Source organism: Mizuhopecten yessoensis, unplaced genomic scaffold (genome assembly GCF_002113885.1).
Source record: "Mizuhopecten yessoensis strain PY_sf001 unplaced genomic scaffold, ASM211388v2 scaffold716303, whole genome shotgun sequence".
Lineage (NCBI taxonomy): Eukaryota > Metazoa > Mollusca > Bivalvia > Pectinida > Pectinidae > Mizuhopecten > Mizuhopecten yessoensis.
In genome coordinates, this window is record NW_018480049.1 from 208,143 (window position 1) to 225,135 (window position 16,993).

Consider the following 16,993-nt stretch of genomic DNA (forward strand, 5'->3'; position numbering starts at 1 on the left):
TGAGTGGTTTAGGGAAGGAATTTTGACTAGGTTGATCCAACACCTCGTTATTTCAGTAGTACGATATGTTGGTGAGTGGTTTAATGAAGGTTTTTTGACTAGGTTGACCCAACAACTCCTTATTTCAGTAGAACGATATGTTGGTGAGTGGTTTAGTGAAGGTATTTTGACTAGGTACATCCAACACCTCGTTATTTCAGTAGTACGATATGTTGGTGAGTGGTTTAATGAAGGTTTTTTGACTAGGTTGACCCAACAACTCCTTATTTCAGTAGTACGATATGTTGGTGAGTGGTTTAGTGAAGGTATTTTGACTAGGTTGATCCAACACCTCGTTATTTCAGTAGTACGATATGTTGGTCAGTGGTTTAATGAAGGTTTTTTGACTAGGTTAACCCAACAACTCCTTATTTCAGTAGTACGATATGTTGGTGAGTGGTTTAGGGAAGGTATTTTGACTAGGTACATCCAACACCTCGTTATTTCAGTAGTACGATATGTTGGTGAGTGGTTTAGTGAAGGTATTTTGACTAGGTTAATCCAGCAACTCGTTAGTTCAGTAGTACCATATGTTGGTGAGTGGTTTAGTGAAGGTATTTTGACTAGGTTAATCCAACAACTCTTTAGTTCAGTAGTACGAAATGTAGGTGAGTGGTTTAGTGAAGGTTTTTTGACTAGGTTAATACAACAACTCGTTAGTTCAGTAGAACGATATGTTGGTGAGTGGTTTAGTGAAGTTTTTTCGACTAGGTTGACCCGACACCTCGTTAGTTCAGTAGTACCATATGTTGGTGAGTGGTTTAGTGAAGGTATTTTGACTGGGTTGATCTGACACCTCGTTAGTTCAGTAGAACGATATGTAGGTGAGTGGTTTAGTGAAGGTATTTTGACTGGGTTGATCTGACACCTCGTTAGTTCAATAGTACGATATGTTGGTGAGTGGTTTAGTGAAGGTATTTTGACTAGGTTGATCTGACACCTCGTTAGGTCAGTAGTACGATATGTAGGTGAGTGGTTTAGTGAAGGTATTTTGACTGGATTGAAGCGACACTTTGCCAGTTCAGTAGAACGATATGTTGGTGGGTGGTTTAGTGAAGTTATTTTGACTAGGTTGATCCGACAACTCGCCAGTTCAGTAGAACGATATGTTGGTGAGTGGTTAAGTGAAGTTATTTTGACTAGGTTGATCCAACACCTCTTTAGTTCTGTAGTACGATATGTTGGTGAGTGGTTTAGTGAAGGTATTTTGACTGGATTGAAGCGACACTTCGCCAGTTCAGTAGAACGATATGTTGGTGGGTGGTTTAGTGAAGTTATTTTGACTAGGTTGGTCCGACAACTCGCCAATTCAGTAGAACGATATGTTGGTGAGTAGTTAAGTGAAGTTACTTTGACTAGGTTGATCCAACACCTCTTTAGTTCTGTAATACGATATGTTGGTGAGTGGTTTAGTGAAGGTATTATGACAAGGTTGATCCGACACATAAGTAGGTCAGTAGTACCATATGTAGGTGAGTGGTTAAGTGAAGTTATTTTGACTAGGTTGATCCAACACCTCGCCAGTTCAGTAGTACCATATGTTGGTGAGTGGTTTAGTGAAGGTATTTTGACTAGGTTGATCCAACACCTCGTTATTTCAGTAGTACGATATGTAGGTGAGTGGTTTAGTGAAGTTATTTTGACTAGGTTGATCCAACACCTCGTTAGTTCAGTAGAACGATATGTTGGTGAGTGGTTTAGTGAAGGTATTTTGACTGGGTTGATCTGACACCTCGCCAGTTCAGTAGAACGATATGTTGATGAGTGTTTATAATTAGAGAACTATAAACAAATGAAATCAACATCTGACTTATGATTGACAGTTGGTCTGCTACTGTTCAGCCACTGCGATCGATAATTACATAAAGCAACGCATCCTATACGTTTATAGCCGTTGGGCATTTAGGTAGCGTTGCGGACGAACACACGCGATGAAAAAAAGAAGAGTTTATTATCAGTATTCGTAATATCAATAACACTTCTGTGCGTCAAAATATTCCGCAATACACATTGTGTTACGTCGTTAATGCCATGCAGTATATTTTCAGCTAGGCATTCATAACCGATATTATTTTTCTAAATTAATGGTTCTTCTTAATCAGCGGATATATTACTTAAATAGCATTCTTAATCAGGTGATGCTGACGACCGTTTTCTTGACTTGGGCGTATCCAAGGGAAGGCTGTCTACAATTGTATGTAGATTACTAGATGGCGCATCAAGTCAGAAAATCTGAACTATATGGATAGTCTCTAATCTAGTAAATCAGCTGAACCACACAAACTTCACAAGTGAGGGAGGTTGGTATGTTGCTATTGAAACCAGTTAATGAGCGTTATGTGGGTGATAGAGTTGAAAGTCATGTAATCTTTTCTATTATAACCCACCCCTGCAGGTTGGGGATCGAGAAAAAAATATACCTGCTGCTACCCACTGTATGTATCGTAAGAGGCGACTAATGAAGGAACCCCCTGCAGAGTTGGGGGATTTGCTTTTGTGCCCTACACTTTAGTACACAAATGCGACTGAAATAAATCTGCTGCACCAATTGCAGTGGTTAGTAATTTGATATGTTTCTATTAAATCGTTTGATTTGTTCAAGCGTTTGACAAAATAATTCTTATTTCCTTTTTTTGAATTACACAAAAAACAACACGAAAATAGTAACCACACTACTTAATGTGTAAATAATGATTTTCAAAGAAGCATCTAGACTTGTTGATTATTCCTGCTAGCAAACCTAGCATGAGTGTTTCGGGAATATGCACTTTTATAACTAAAAGAAGCGAGATATGTTATTAATATAAGAAACGAGTTTAACTGAATGTTACGAAAATTCACTGTAGAGATTCTTTTATACGATATCAATTTCTATAACTGAAGATTCACTTAATATTAAACTTTAATAAATCACTTCTTTTAGCAAAGCAATAGGTTTGGAATACTACTGGGTCACATTTTGGACATTGGAATGGTGGTGAAATGTTTATTGAACCCCATGCCCAATAAATAGACTCCGACCCTGGCGAAGGAGTAACATGGCGACGTGAAAGCAAAACTTGAATGTTTGCTGACTCATTGCAGGTCGAGCAGTCATAACGACACCCCGCAAAGTGTCCACAGGTAGACAACCAGATATGGCATAACAATTAGATATCATAGTTTTAGAGGTTAATATGCACAACAATGACATTAAGGGAATCGTCGTCGAGCAACTTCAGAGAAATAACACTTTTACAATGTACTCTTACGATTACACCGCATTTTGAATCCACCATGAGATATATATCTTTGCCATGACAGGCTTCAAAATAAGTGTGATTGTTTTATGCCATCTCATTTAAATTTATATTTGGTATAATAGAATTTGGTATCAAAGTATTAGTCATGATAGAAGGTAGAGTCTAAGTGATAATGATAAAACAGATCCAGAATAAGGTTTGATCCTTTTGTTTTATGGGTATTGTACTTTGCAATCAAGGATCAAATATATAAATATCAACCTTTTTACCAACATATTATCATCCGCTTGATAACCCAGCTACCTGGTAGTGAAACAGATGTAACACCACTCAAACAAACAAACAAACAAACAAGCAAATATATTACCAACAGAAAAATGATGAATGAATTGGAAAGCTAAGAAAATGTTCTTGAAAGAAAAAGTTTAAGGAGCGTAACTAATTTGTTTATCGCTTGCAATGTTTTGAATTATTTGTGGAATTATTTAACTGTGTATTTTGACGGATGGGCGTGTATGGTTCTTGGATACAGAACTTTGAGGAGTATAATGAAATAAAAATTATTTTGATTTTTTGTTTTGATTCCGTGTTTCAAGCATATTGTTTGAAAGAATATTTATCCGGTGTGAATAAAACGCGTTTATCAAATACGTTTTCATACAAAACTGATGTGGTGAGGTAACAGTGACTCAGCAAATTTGAAACGTGCTGGTCCTTAATCAATATGGAACGCAGCCTATATTATCAGAGAGACCGTTTTATCGGACAATACGTATTTCGTGTAAATATCTAAAGGATGTGTACCCCTATATCATTGAAGCACCCAGAACATTTTTTACATTTGTATACAATAATGATAGGCATTGATCAGATGGATTAAATTTAAAAAACAAAACCAACAACAACAACAACAACAACAATAAAAAGCATAAGTTACCGTTTATAAAACTTGTTGTAACCTATCTTTATATTTTTATTACAGAAAGAAGATGGTAGGAACAAGACTATTGTCAAATTCTGCTCTTCATTTATTCTTATCATTAGTCCGTGAATTATGTAGATGCTTAATATTTAGCGAATGTACTGTTCTAAAATGGGTAGTGTATTCTAAGTTGAATCTATTGTTTGGAGCTTTTAACAATATTAACTCAAGAATAATTAATGTACTTAATCAGAAATAATGTTAAGCTTGAAAGTTTGGGTAAGTTTATTACAATTTACTTTTCAAAATAAATATTCACATAAAGAAAACATTAAAAAAATGCACAAACCGGTATCTTCAAAAAGCCGTATTAGAACTCCCAATACAGTTTCCAAGAACGTCTTTTTGAGAGCATAAGTATCTTTCATGCTAAAATAATATGTTAACTAAATAAGGAGGACATGTATACAATGTTTATTTTTAGAAAGCATAAGCAATTAGATTCATGTCCTTCTCTCAAAGTCAATTACATGCTTAGTAAAATGTCACGTTTTGTCGTTTGGCTGTTCGGAATCTCGGGAAATGTTCAGAACAAGATTTCCAATTTTAATTAGGACTAGATAACAATCATAACGTGCACAGGACTAACCCTGCTGCTATTTATAAAACTATTGTACTGCTGATGTCTGCATCTACACAATTAGTGTTTTTGAAATAAATTGTCTAAAAAATCTCATAGGAAAAAAATATAATTGTTGCAAAGAAACGTCTTCTCAAGTAATGTGGCTCATAATCCGAACAAAACCAAGTTTCCGTGACATGTCAGTCAGGTTAAAACCTACGGTGTTGTTCCTACCGTATTCACTGTGCCCCTACATCAGTAATATCATAATTATTTTTAGTTTCAGTACCAGATACAGGTTCTTTGTATTAAGGGATTCATTACAAAAATAACAACAACAAAAAACATCACATGTAAAGTCAAAATAAAGGATTTCTGCTACTTGCGGGTTATTTGTTTCACATGCCAACTTCACAGTTTCTGAGTTGACAAGTGCATGACTCAACAAAATATAATTGCTTTGTAAGCAGCACAAACGAGAATGCATTTCTCAAGGTGAATCTGTGTGACTCATGCCAGGCGATCCATTGATATGAGGATGTACCGATAAACATAGCTGTCTGTCGGCCATGACGATTGAAGGAGTACGAATTTTTATTTGCTTCTTTTTAAAAGTATATGTATAATAATACACATATTTAAACCTGCTGGGCAACCATGTAAACCTGTTGTTACTACATGTTTGATATCATGAAGCTTTACTAAAACATGGAAAATTAAAAACAGGATGGTGGTGTGAATGACGTCAGCAGGCTACACGTAAATTAAAAGTAATCTTAAAATTCAATTTAGAACTATCATACGAACGTACCAAGTTTACAAGTCATAGTTACTTCGCTACTCGAGAGCCTGTACCTAGAGTCTCTTCCTTATGGTAGTACCCACTGGATAGAAATATCTTGATGACAAATAAACATGACCTTCCTTATATATTCTTTCACTGACCAGTTTATTTGACTTTCTTGATAGATACAACAACTTTTACCAAGTGAACATGGCTTACTGTATAGCTGCACGCTGTTGACCACCGACAGTTGTCTTCTGGCTAGATAAAGTCAATAATTTTCTATCCTTCGGTCACTAAACTAATTTAAGGAATTTTGCAGTACGTGTTATGACTTGATTTGCCATAAATACTTAAAAACATATCTTGTCATGTCGATTTTAAAATGTGATTTTGCACATTTGAATTGATAAAAAAAAAAACACAATAGATTATCAAATTGTCAGCAAAACCACACTTCGATCTCAAAATCGATAAACTAGGGCAAAATATGCACAAAGTTAAGATTTGCATCGAGACACTTGGAAAAGTACACAGAGAAATAAGACCAGCTGTTCCGGAAGGGAAAGCGTATTCTTCTTCATCGAGAGTTAGGTAACGCCATTGCATCGACAACTCGGTTAGCCATTAGTTATTCATCGATGTTTGTTTCATCTAAATCGTATCAAATTACGTTTTTATTGACATGTAACCATAGATAAAAGATGTTTCTCAAGAAATTAACTTTTCTTATGAGTTGAAATAGATAACTTTTTAAAGCAACATAGTTTGATATAATTTAAACCCCCAAATGGTCTTGAATCATACAACAAAAAACAAATATTACAAATGGGTATTTTTTTAATTCAATTATTTACAAGTAAATTTTACAAAACGGTTGCGAATGAGGAGATGAAAAAAATATGTTTTGGCACCACACGGAAACAGTGTCAACAAAATTCTAAGGAGCAGAAAACATGCATTTCATCGTTACAGACAGTAAAATTCCATATCTGCTACATGTCTATCACAGGTTGATGTTTCTGTGGTAAACAATAAACAAGGAGATGATACCGAAGTGTCAATCGTAGCTTCCTGATTTATTGCTTAGGGTTATGTGTTTACGCCTGTGATCTGCATGACAGATATGTGTTTTTAGTTTGAAAAACCAGACACAGCCGCCGCCTCGCATCCGACATCTCTTAATGTGTCTCTGCACAACCAGACCACATATCACACGTATTTTACTTATATGAACCAATAGCACGGCTAGGCGTTTTCTGATACGACTGTAGATAAATATATTATGTTTGGTTTTAATGTAGAAACTATCCTGCTATGTCATCGGTGGAATTAAGTACGTAATAAATGTACCTGGTACCCAATTGTATACCTGTTTAGGGCTTCGCATTCTAATGTTAATGCGAATAAATAATGAATGGTTTAGGACAGGTACTACCTGTGTTTCCTGTCTAAATCTCAAAGCAATAATGATTTCGTACCACAAGCAAGTTGCCCGACTTTGTAATAAGTAAAATAGACACGGACATGTACGACGCAAGGGAACCTGCCTACATTTCCTAATGTCTTGTGGAATCAACGGGTGTTGGGATGACGTTGCTGAATTTATCTCAGCGACAATATCAATAATAAATATGATTGTCACACTTGTATAACATATGAACGTGTGAAAGAGAGTAAGGTAAAGCTCTGATCGATTCTGCTATACACGATATCCCTTGTTTTCCCAATACGCTATTCAGGTGTGACATATTAAAAAACTGCTTCGTCATATACTGATCACATTAATAGTTATCCGGCTTTTGTACATGCATGATAAGCTAAATACGTTTGATATTAATTTGTCGAGTGCGATATCGTTATAGGTAGGCCGAGGTGAAAAGTTAGCTTTCAGTGAATAGGATTAAAACGAGAAACCAATTTAACACTGTATACACATAGCCATGTCACAAACGGTCATCAATGCGCTAGGTACAATGACCGCGACCCTATGTCAAGTAAGTTGTATAAACACCTCGAACTGAAGGTAAAATGCTTGTCACAAACATTGGCAGATAAGATATAGGATCAATGTAATTTATTTATATATCACGCGCGTGAACAAAGAAGCACAGCAATGACCAAGCATTTTATCAGAATCGGTGTGTCATTCTCTACTCTTGCCGTTTGCTCTCTGCTATGGGAATGAACAAACAACTCAATGAAGCCATTGACCTGTTATGAACTCACGTTCCATATTTTGAACATTATCTAAAATGACCTTTGGTCAGTAAAACTTCCGTCAAAATATCAGCAGTAACACTGTTAGACCCATGCCATACAGAAATATGAAGTTATAAGTGTTAATCGAGTTTGCCTTCCATCTGAAAATAGGTATGTTTCTTTCCTGATTAAATCTCGTTATTAGTTATTAAATATAATCAGAGGGATTTATATATATATAATTCTATTTTTATATTACAACAATTATGAAACAAGTAATTACAACTAATATCAGTAACTATTGTTGGCCCGGATATTAGCGCGCTGGGGTTCTAAATGTTGGAAGAAACCGGAGTACCCGGAGAAAACCCACGATCACGTCCGATCCTGGAATCGAACCCAGGGCCGCTTTGGTGAAAAGCGATTGCAGTACCCACTGCACCACCCCATGAGAGATTAAGGAACAGGGGACACATTGACAGAAGTTCGTAAAGACAGATGGACAGACGGTCTGTCGGACAGGGGGGGGNGCAGTCGCTCCGAAAATTGGAAAAGAATAGGTACTATACAATTACACGTTGTAGAAAAGAAGATGATTCGTTTTGTTAAAGCATGCACATCCTGTGGTTGTTAGCACTGAGCATGCAACATTAAAGAATATTGTAGAGCGGGAAGTTGTTTTCTAATTTTGTCCATTTTAATTTTGACTCTGGTAAAATACAGCGTTGGTATGACATGTATGCATAATTGTAAAGCAAATTAACAAATCAAGTTTAAGTAACGATCCGTATTGCATTAACTGAGTGGTCGAGTGGCGCAGTGTATAGCGCGCTTGTCTTTCACCAAGGCGGTCGAGGTTCGACTTCCCGATCGGACGTGTTAATATATTGGGTCACCCGCCCGACCAAGAATGCTCCGGTTTTCTCTCACATTAAGACTCATTGTTCTCTACCATCCGGGTCAACAATAGCGATAAATGTAAGTTGATACATATTGTTTCATTATTGATGTGAATGTACAGTTAAAGTATGGGGTGGAGGGATATAGCAAGTTTCTGGTGTCCCGAGACCAGGTGTATTTCCCGAGGCGAAGCCGAGGGAAATAGGCATGGTCTTTTGACGTCGTGTAACTTTATTTGACGTCATGTAACATTATTTGACATGTCGTATTATTTTATTTGCCATTACGTCGAATATGATTTGACATATCGTGTTGAATTATTTGACTTGATGTGTTGCATTTATTGCTACGTCAGTTTATTCTATTGCACACTGTCAACATGGAATGATATCTATGTTGACATGTTGTGATACAGTTTTAAATCACATTGATTCAGTCAATGACAATTCTATTCAAACTGACTTAAAAATCGAGGAAAGCAAACAAAGTAAAGTGACTATTGGACAAAGACAACAACAGGAACCAAGGAGACATCCAAACAGAAGGCAAGACATCATGGACCCTAAGCTGAATATGGTGTAGAAAGGAACGACTAGGCAGCTACAATTATCTCTTAGGACGTTTAACGTACTGTAAGTGACTAAAAGACAGAGTCCGCTTCTTACTTTCATTATGCATTAATGTACCCATGCTATACATAAATTGTACATTTGATATGCTGAAAGCTACTAATTGGTTATGATATTTCGTAAGCGCACGTGATCAGAGTTCACCTTGAGACGGAGTGTTAACGTGAATGTAACATTGTAACACACACCCGTAAACGTGCAGGCGTGACATGGCTCCCGGATCGTATATACAACCTATCCCGTAATAAATAGCTGTCCATTGTGTCAAATATATTAATATCGTATATTTATGCGTTAAATCCTAGGACATCCCAGAATACCCGTACCAGTTATTCACATTCAAGTTAATTACTTCAGTTTTAGAAAATACGATTACTTTAATTAGATATTGAGACATATTTAATGTATTTTCGATATTAAATGTATACGAATTTTTCCATGTGTATTTTTGGGCTTAATTGTGTAAATCAAGATTTTGGTCTATTTTTATATTTCTTGAACAATCGAAATTATAACTTTTCCCACGGTAGATCCATGCTTCTTAAACGTTTCTCATGATCTCGTAATGTACCTTATAGAATATTCAAATATCTATGAAATAATTGGTTTGTTTCAATAAACAAATTTCCCGTTAGCAAGATATTAAATATTCATAGGTTTCGCTTGGTTGATTTATTCAATCAATTGAGTATGATCGTGCAAACGTGCATTTATTCTTAAAAGTGTATTTGGTTCAAAACAGTAACTCTGCATGTGTCGAGCTTTATAGTGTAGTTCCAGAGGTGGTGACGTCATCAGAAGTAATAAGTGTGATGGTTGCGATGGTGATGGTGATATTATTATGGTAAAAGTGGTGGCGGCAGGTATGATCGTGACAGTTAGGGTGGTGATAGCGGTGGTGGTGGCGTTGGTGGTGGTGGAAGTAGTAATCGTGACTGTTGGGGTGGTCATGGTGGTACTATTATAGTAATAGTGGTGGCGGCAGGTATGCTCGTGACTATAGTTGTGGTGATGGCGGTGGTGGTGGTGTTGGTGCGGGTGGAAGTATTCTAGGTATAGTGATGGCGGAAGTTGTAATCGTGACTGTTGGGGTGGTGGTGGTGGTGGTGGTAGCAGAGAGAAAAAAATCATGGTTGATGCTGTCATACCCATTCGGTCTCAGTAGCAAGTTAACTTAGCAGTAATTTGGTAACCCGACCATTCATATTATGAAGTATCTCTGTGATAAACCTCCAGTAAATATATTATGCTAACAAAGCTTGTCTTGTCATTTTTGTTAGCTTAACATCTCTGAAATATCTCTCTAGTCGGAGAAACAAATTAATCAAGCTATGCATGATAGAAGTGTGTTGAATATTTCTGTTTTGACTGTAAGTTACAATCTAACTGAAACTGTTGTATTGTTGTGAAATATACCAGGAACTATCAAAATGTCTAAAAGTTGCATGGTGGTAATATTGAGAAGTAAGACGTCCACAGCTCTTTGTTGTAACAATGCTAGACAACGCACCTGAAATACCCGGCCGGTCATACCATTACTCAGGTTGACCAAGCTCTACACTATTGCTAACATCCTGGTTCTCAGTCGGTCAACCTAGTGGGTTCCCAATCTGATTAAAATCATATCCTACGTTCTCTACGTATCACGTTAGGGAACGTAGGATATGATTTTAATCAGATTGGTGGGTTCCCGTCTCCTAAATAGCACCACTTATAACGACTCGAGTGGGTGTTAACCCTTAATCCGCTCAATGGCACATCACCACAAAATGTCTCCGTACTGGAGTAGAACTGGGCGCCATTCCTCTCGTCTAATGTTACACAAAAAAAGCCAAATCCCTTCCTGGCATTGATTGAGCGTACACACACACTCCTCATGTCAATTCTTATGTTTCAAAAATGTTCATGAACAATGCATTTTTGTCAAAAATTCACACCGCTTGTTGAGTCTCGAATATCAAGGTGCAGGACCGTATGACAGCAAATATGGTAAATACTATGGTATTACTGATTAAAAAGTATATTTCACATGTTCACATGATTTCCGTGTTGTTAAGTAAAATACATTCATTGCATATACTTATATTAACTCATGTAATGATCCATTATGACGTCATAATGTCATAATTATTTAAAGTCATCATTGCCACATAATTACATAAATTATGAAATTTATATTAAGATGGCGTTCATAATTATTTATGATGAAACAAAAAAATATAGTGTTGATATAATATATATTAAAAAGTTAAACGGACACGCATTCAGAAAAGCTATTGAAAATACAATATAAGAAAATATTGATATCTGGCTTGTAATAGATTACCACAACATTATACGGTCTTGAGTCTTGGTAGATTACCACAACATTATACGGTATTGAGTCTTGGTAGATTACCACAATATTATACGGTATTGCGTCTTGGTAGATTACCACAACATTGTAAGGTATTGAGTCTTGTTAAATTACCACAACATTGTGAGGTATTGAGTCTTGGTAGATTACCACAACACTGTTAAGTATTGAGTCTTGTTAGATTACCACAACATTGTAAGGTATTGAGTCTTGGTAGATTACCACAACACTGTTAGGTATTGAGTCTTGGTAGATTACCACAACATTGTAAGGTGATGAGTCTTGTTAGATTACCACAATATGGTTTGGTAGTGATACTTTGTAGATTACCACAACGTTATAAGGTATTGAGTCTTTGGTAGATTGCCACAACATTGTAAGGTATTGCGTTTTGGTAGATTACCACAACATTGTAAGGTATTGAGTCCTGGTAGATTACCATAATATTGTAAGATATTTATACTCGGAAGATTACCACAATATTGTAAGGTATTGAGTCTTGGTAGATTGCCAAAACATTGTACGGTATTGATACTTGGTAGATTACCACAACATTGTAAGGTATTGATACTTTGTAGATTACCACAACATTATAAGGTATTGAGTCTTGGTAGATTACCACAACACTGGTAGGTATTGAGTCTTGTTAGATTACCACAACACTGTAAGGTATTGAGTCTTGGTAGATTGCCACAACATTGTAAGGTATTGAGTCCTGGTAGATTACCACAACACTGTTAGTTAGGTATTGAGTCTTGGTAGATTACCACAACATTGTAAGGTGATGAGTCTTGGTAGATTACCACAATATGGTTTGGTAGTGATACTTTGTAGATTACCACAACATTGTAAGGTATTGAGTCTTTGGTAGATTGCCACAACATTGTAAGGTATTGAGTCCTGGTAGATTACCACAACATTGTAAGATATTCATACTCGGTAGATTACCACAATATTGTAAGGTATTGAGTCTTGGTAGATTGCCAAAACATTGTAAGGTATTAATACTTGGTAGATTACCACAATATTGTAAGGTATTGATACTTGGTAGATTACCACAACATTATAAGGTATTGAGTCTTGGTAGATTGCCACAACATTATACGGTATTGAGTCTTTGGTAGATAACCACAACATTCTAAGGTATTGAGTCCTGGTAGATTACCACAATACTGTAAGGTATTGAGTCCTGGTAGCTTACCATAACATTGTAAGGTATTGAGTCTTGGTAGATTACCACAATATTATACGGTATTGATTCCTGGTAGATTTCCACAACATTTTATTGTGTTGAAACTTGGTAGATTACCACGATAGTGTAAGGTTTTGAGTCTTGGTAGATTGTACCACAAAGTATCGTGTTGTGGTCTGGTAAATCTGTATAACAACAAAGTATCATGTTGTGATCTTGTAAATCCTTATTACAACATGGTATGATGTTATGGTCTGGTAAATCTCTATCAAAACAAAGTATGATGTTATGGTCTGGTAAATGTTATCTCTATTACACCATGGTATGGTGTTGTGACATGGACGATATATCATGTTTGAATATAATTATGGACTCAATGGTTATGTCCTTATGGCCATTACATTAGCACATTATTACATTTTCAAAGATGCAGAATGTCATTTCAATGTTGTATATATCAAATTATCATTAAAAGTAATGTGTTTATACCGTTCATTCACAAACTTCTGACTCCTTACAAATGTTTACTGGGCCAAATAATTCACCTTTTCACTCGTAACACGTGTGCCATTTGTAAGCTGTCATGTACTTTATGTTAAATGATAAATGTCTTATACAAGTATTATATATATATCTCTGTATTTTGTTCTATTTTTTATATTTAATTCCAACACAAGGACTTCTCAATGTTTTCTTTATGTATATATATGCTGTCTACGGTGTTTGTATCATAATAAGAGCCGAGTAATGACCGGGGGATAACGATCTTATTGTTATATTCTCCTTGATATGTCGTCTTCCAGACACCCTCGGCAAGGTTACACAGAACCAAGTGTTATACAAGGTTAACTGTGGTCGTAACCACTATAGAGACATCACATATCTAATTAAAATTTAATGGGATACTATCAATCAATTTTTACAATTGATTTCAAACTTAATAATGTATATGTAAGTAACTGAAACACATTCTGTGTGATATATCATATACATCAAACATGATTTAATGGGATTTTAATTATGACATACGTAGATAAGTTAAGCACGAGAAAAAGGTTTTCTATTCGATACAAAGCAACATTAATTTTCATCAATGTCTTTACTTTCTGGATATAGAGCTATTTATAACATGTCAATGCATATTTTAAGTTGTTCACGTATAAAATTCAGAAAATCAGCAAATGCACCGTAATGTTTTTAACATTTTAAAAGCATATAAAAGTAAATACTCTTTAGTGAACACTTAAATTACAACTTGAAAATTGAAAGAAGCAAAAGATCTAAACAATAAGAAAGCACCATGACCCCCACAAACACCGGAAGTATAACTAGGCGTTCCGGAATAGAACGCTTTTCCGTTACTAAATGTGTAACCCGTTAGATCTAGGAGACACAGCAGACTCACTGTAAGTGATGTTACCGAACGCGCCATTCCAGGAACAGATGGAAGTCTGCCTCGTGTTTTTACTTTATTTTAAACTTCACAAGCATCCTTATAAACATTGTTTATATTTTTGCTTGCTCTGCTAGTTACTCATCCAAACACTATCAAACTTCTTACTACCAATCCAAGCACCGTTAAATCAGGATTACAATCGTACTGTGGCACTGTTAACCCTAAAAAAGAAGAAGAGAATAAATGGAGACGGATTTTAAGGAACCCAGAAGATGTTTTGATCAGTCTTGGCCATATTTTTTCCCCACATTTGTTTCTTTCAGATCGCCCCCTGCATTTACATATCTCATACTAAAATGAAGGAACAACCTCTGTTTTCTAATTATGAAAGGTTTCTTTTCCAAGAAAGGTGAAGGATGGTATAGAGATAGGGTTATATTTGGAGTATACTTTGTGAAGAAAACACGACATCCTAAATCATGGAAATCCTCAGTCATGTAAAATTAATAATTTTAACGATTACTGAATAAATACCGTCATATTTTGTATTGGCTAGACAAACCACATATATAAATCACTTAAGTGTTGGCAACAGTGTTCAGTAAGATAATTCTCATTTTGATTGATGTACATTCTGATGGATCTCCGTGTAGCCTTCTTCCCCGCCCTGCTTCCCGGCCTGTTACGCCTATTACAATGCTGATACGGATCATTCAAATATTAGAATAAATCGTTAAAGGGATTAGTTGTTTCTAACTTTTAGGTAAGACCTGAACGCAGTGTCGACATTGAAACCATATTCGTCCAGGTCAACACGAGTTGTCTCCCTTACTTCCTCACCTTGATAACGGATGCTTGTAATATATAAGCCAATAGAGGTCATAATTGTAATTCTCTTCTCTATAGTATCCAACAGGATAAACAACACGAATACAAAAACTGTTTTTCCCAGCGACATAGGCACTGACCGATGTTTATGTTCAATCATCATGATTAATAAACACAATTACGTACACAATAATGTACATCTCGCACACAAACATATAACTCCTAACCTATTAATCTCAATATAATAACCCACTTTAAAAATAAAAAATAAATACACGTGTGCTTTTGTTAACTGTGTCGCCAGAATGACACGTATAGGTAAAAACCCAGACCATTTGCACGTGTAAATACCACCAATAGCGCCACCTATTGGCGTTTCTCATACCAAAGAGAAAATAATTACAACCTAATTCCTACCGTCAACCGGTTGAAATTATATTTATCGTGCCTGCAAGAAAGAGAACAAAGGGAAAAGAGATCACGATGAATTCTTTCAAATAATTCTTTTATTGTAAATAAGTTAAGTCCTGTATAATGTTCCTTAATTTCAACATTTGGCTAAAACAGATGATATGTTAATAATAGTATTCCGTGTTGGCATTATAAGAATACATTAGGACACTGATAGTTCTCCAGGAGAGTCAACCACTTTGTTCAAAAGTAAATAATAACAATAATTAAAAAAACCATGAAATGATTCCTAGAAAAAACGAGGTAATGAAAACATACGTAACAGTTATTTACAAGTCGATGCAGAAATTCAATAAAATTAATAATGTGTTTATTTCATTATGTATCGCTAACTATTAGAGTTCTTTATTTCTCTTATACATTTAAATACATGCATCATATTAAATAAAATCGCACGCTCATATCGGAAGCATCTGCCATGTCAATTGTTTGTTTTTTTATAATTTTGCAAGGATATGTTTTAAAACTTTTGTATTGATAAATGATGCAATTGAAATGGAGCATGTATGTATAACAACCATCTTCCAATTCAAATGATCAATTTTGTCTTGTTAACTAATAGCAAAGATATTCGACGGATTGCAAGTAAAAGCAAAATTAAGTCCACTAATTTGATTATCAAGAGCTCCATTGAAAGTCTTTACAAAACTGCCTTTTAAACAATCATAAAACGTAAAATTAATTAACTTTTTAATTTTTTCTCTACCCGCATGAATATTGAAATTAAATAACGTTAGAAACTGGCACGTTCTTATTCTAACAAAAAACTGAAAACTACAGGTTACTTTTACTTAAAGACCAGGGTCGACCAATTTCTTTTACCAGGTGGTAAGCTATTAGGCCTATACCCCGCCCATAGCTGGAAAGTGCTCTATAAATAGCTAGCAGTAAGTTAGAGCACATGGCCAGTATACAGCATGCGTTATAAACATTATACACACTACTGTGATAGGGTATTACCTACAAGCTATGCGTTTCGTTTTCGTTTCCTTCCTTCCAAATATTTTACCTGAACTTGAATGTACATTTTTTGTAATTTTTCTTTCCTTTGGTACTGCATGGTGCATGTTGGTTTTGAGGATTCCAAACAGATGTATGTCCACGATGAACACTTTCATTCCATTGACAGAATGCCAAGTTAGCTCTTGATTTGTATTCCGTCTTTGCGTATTGCAGAGTTGTCTTCTCTTGTGAGCAGTTATTGATTGTTACGTCATTTGTTTGTGAGAGTAACGTCATCAATTTTTGAGAAAACGACGTAATCAATCAATACCTGCTCACAAGAAAAGATAACTCTGCAATACGCAAAGACAGAATTGGTCATCTGAGAAAGCAATTATATTGCCCTAATAAATGTTTATCACATTGTTGAAGCTTTCTACATAAAATATGTCTCTTCCCAACCTATAG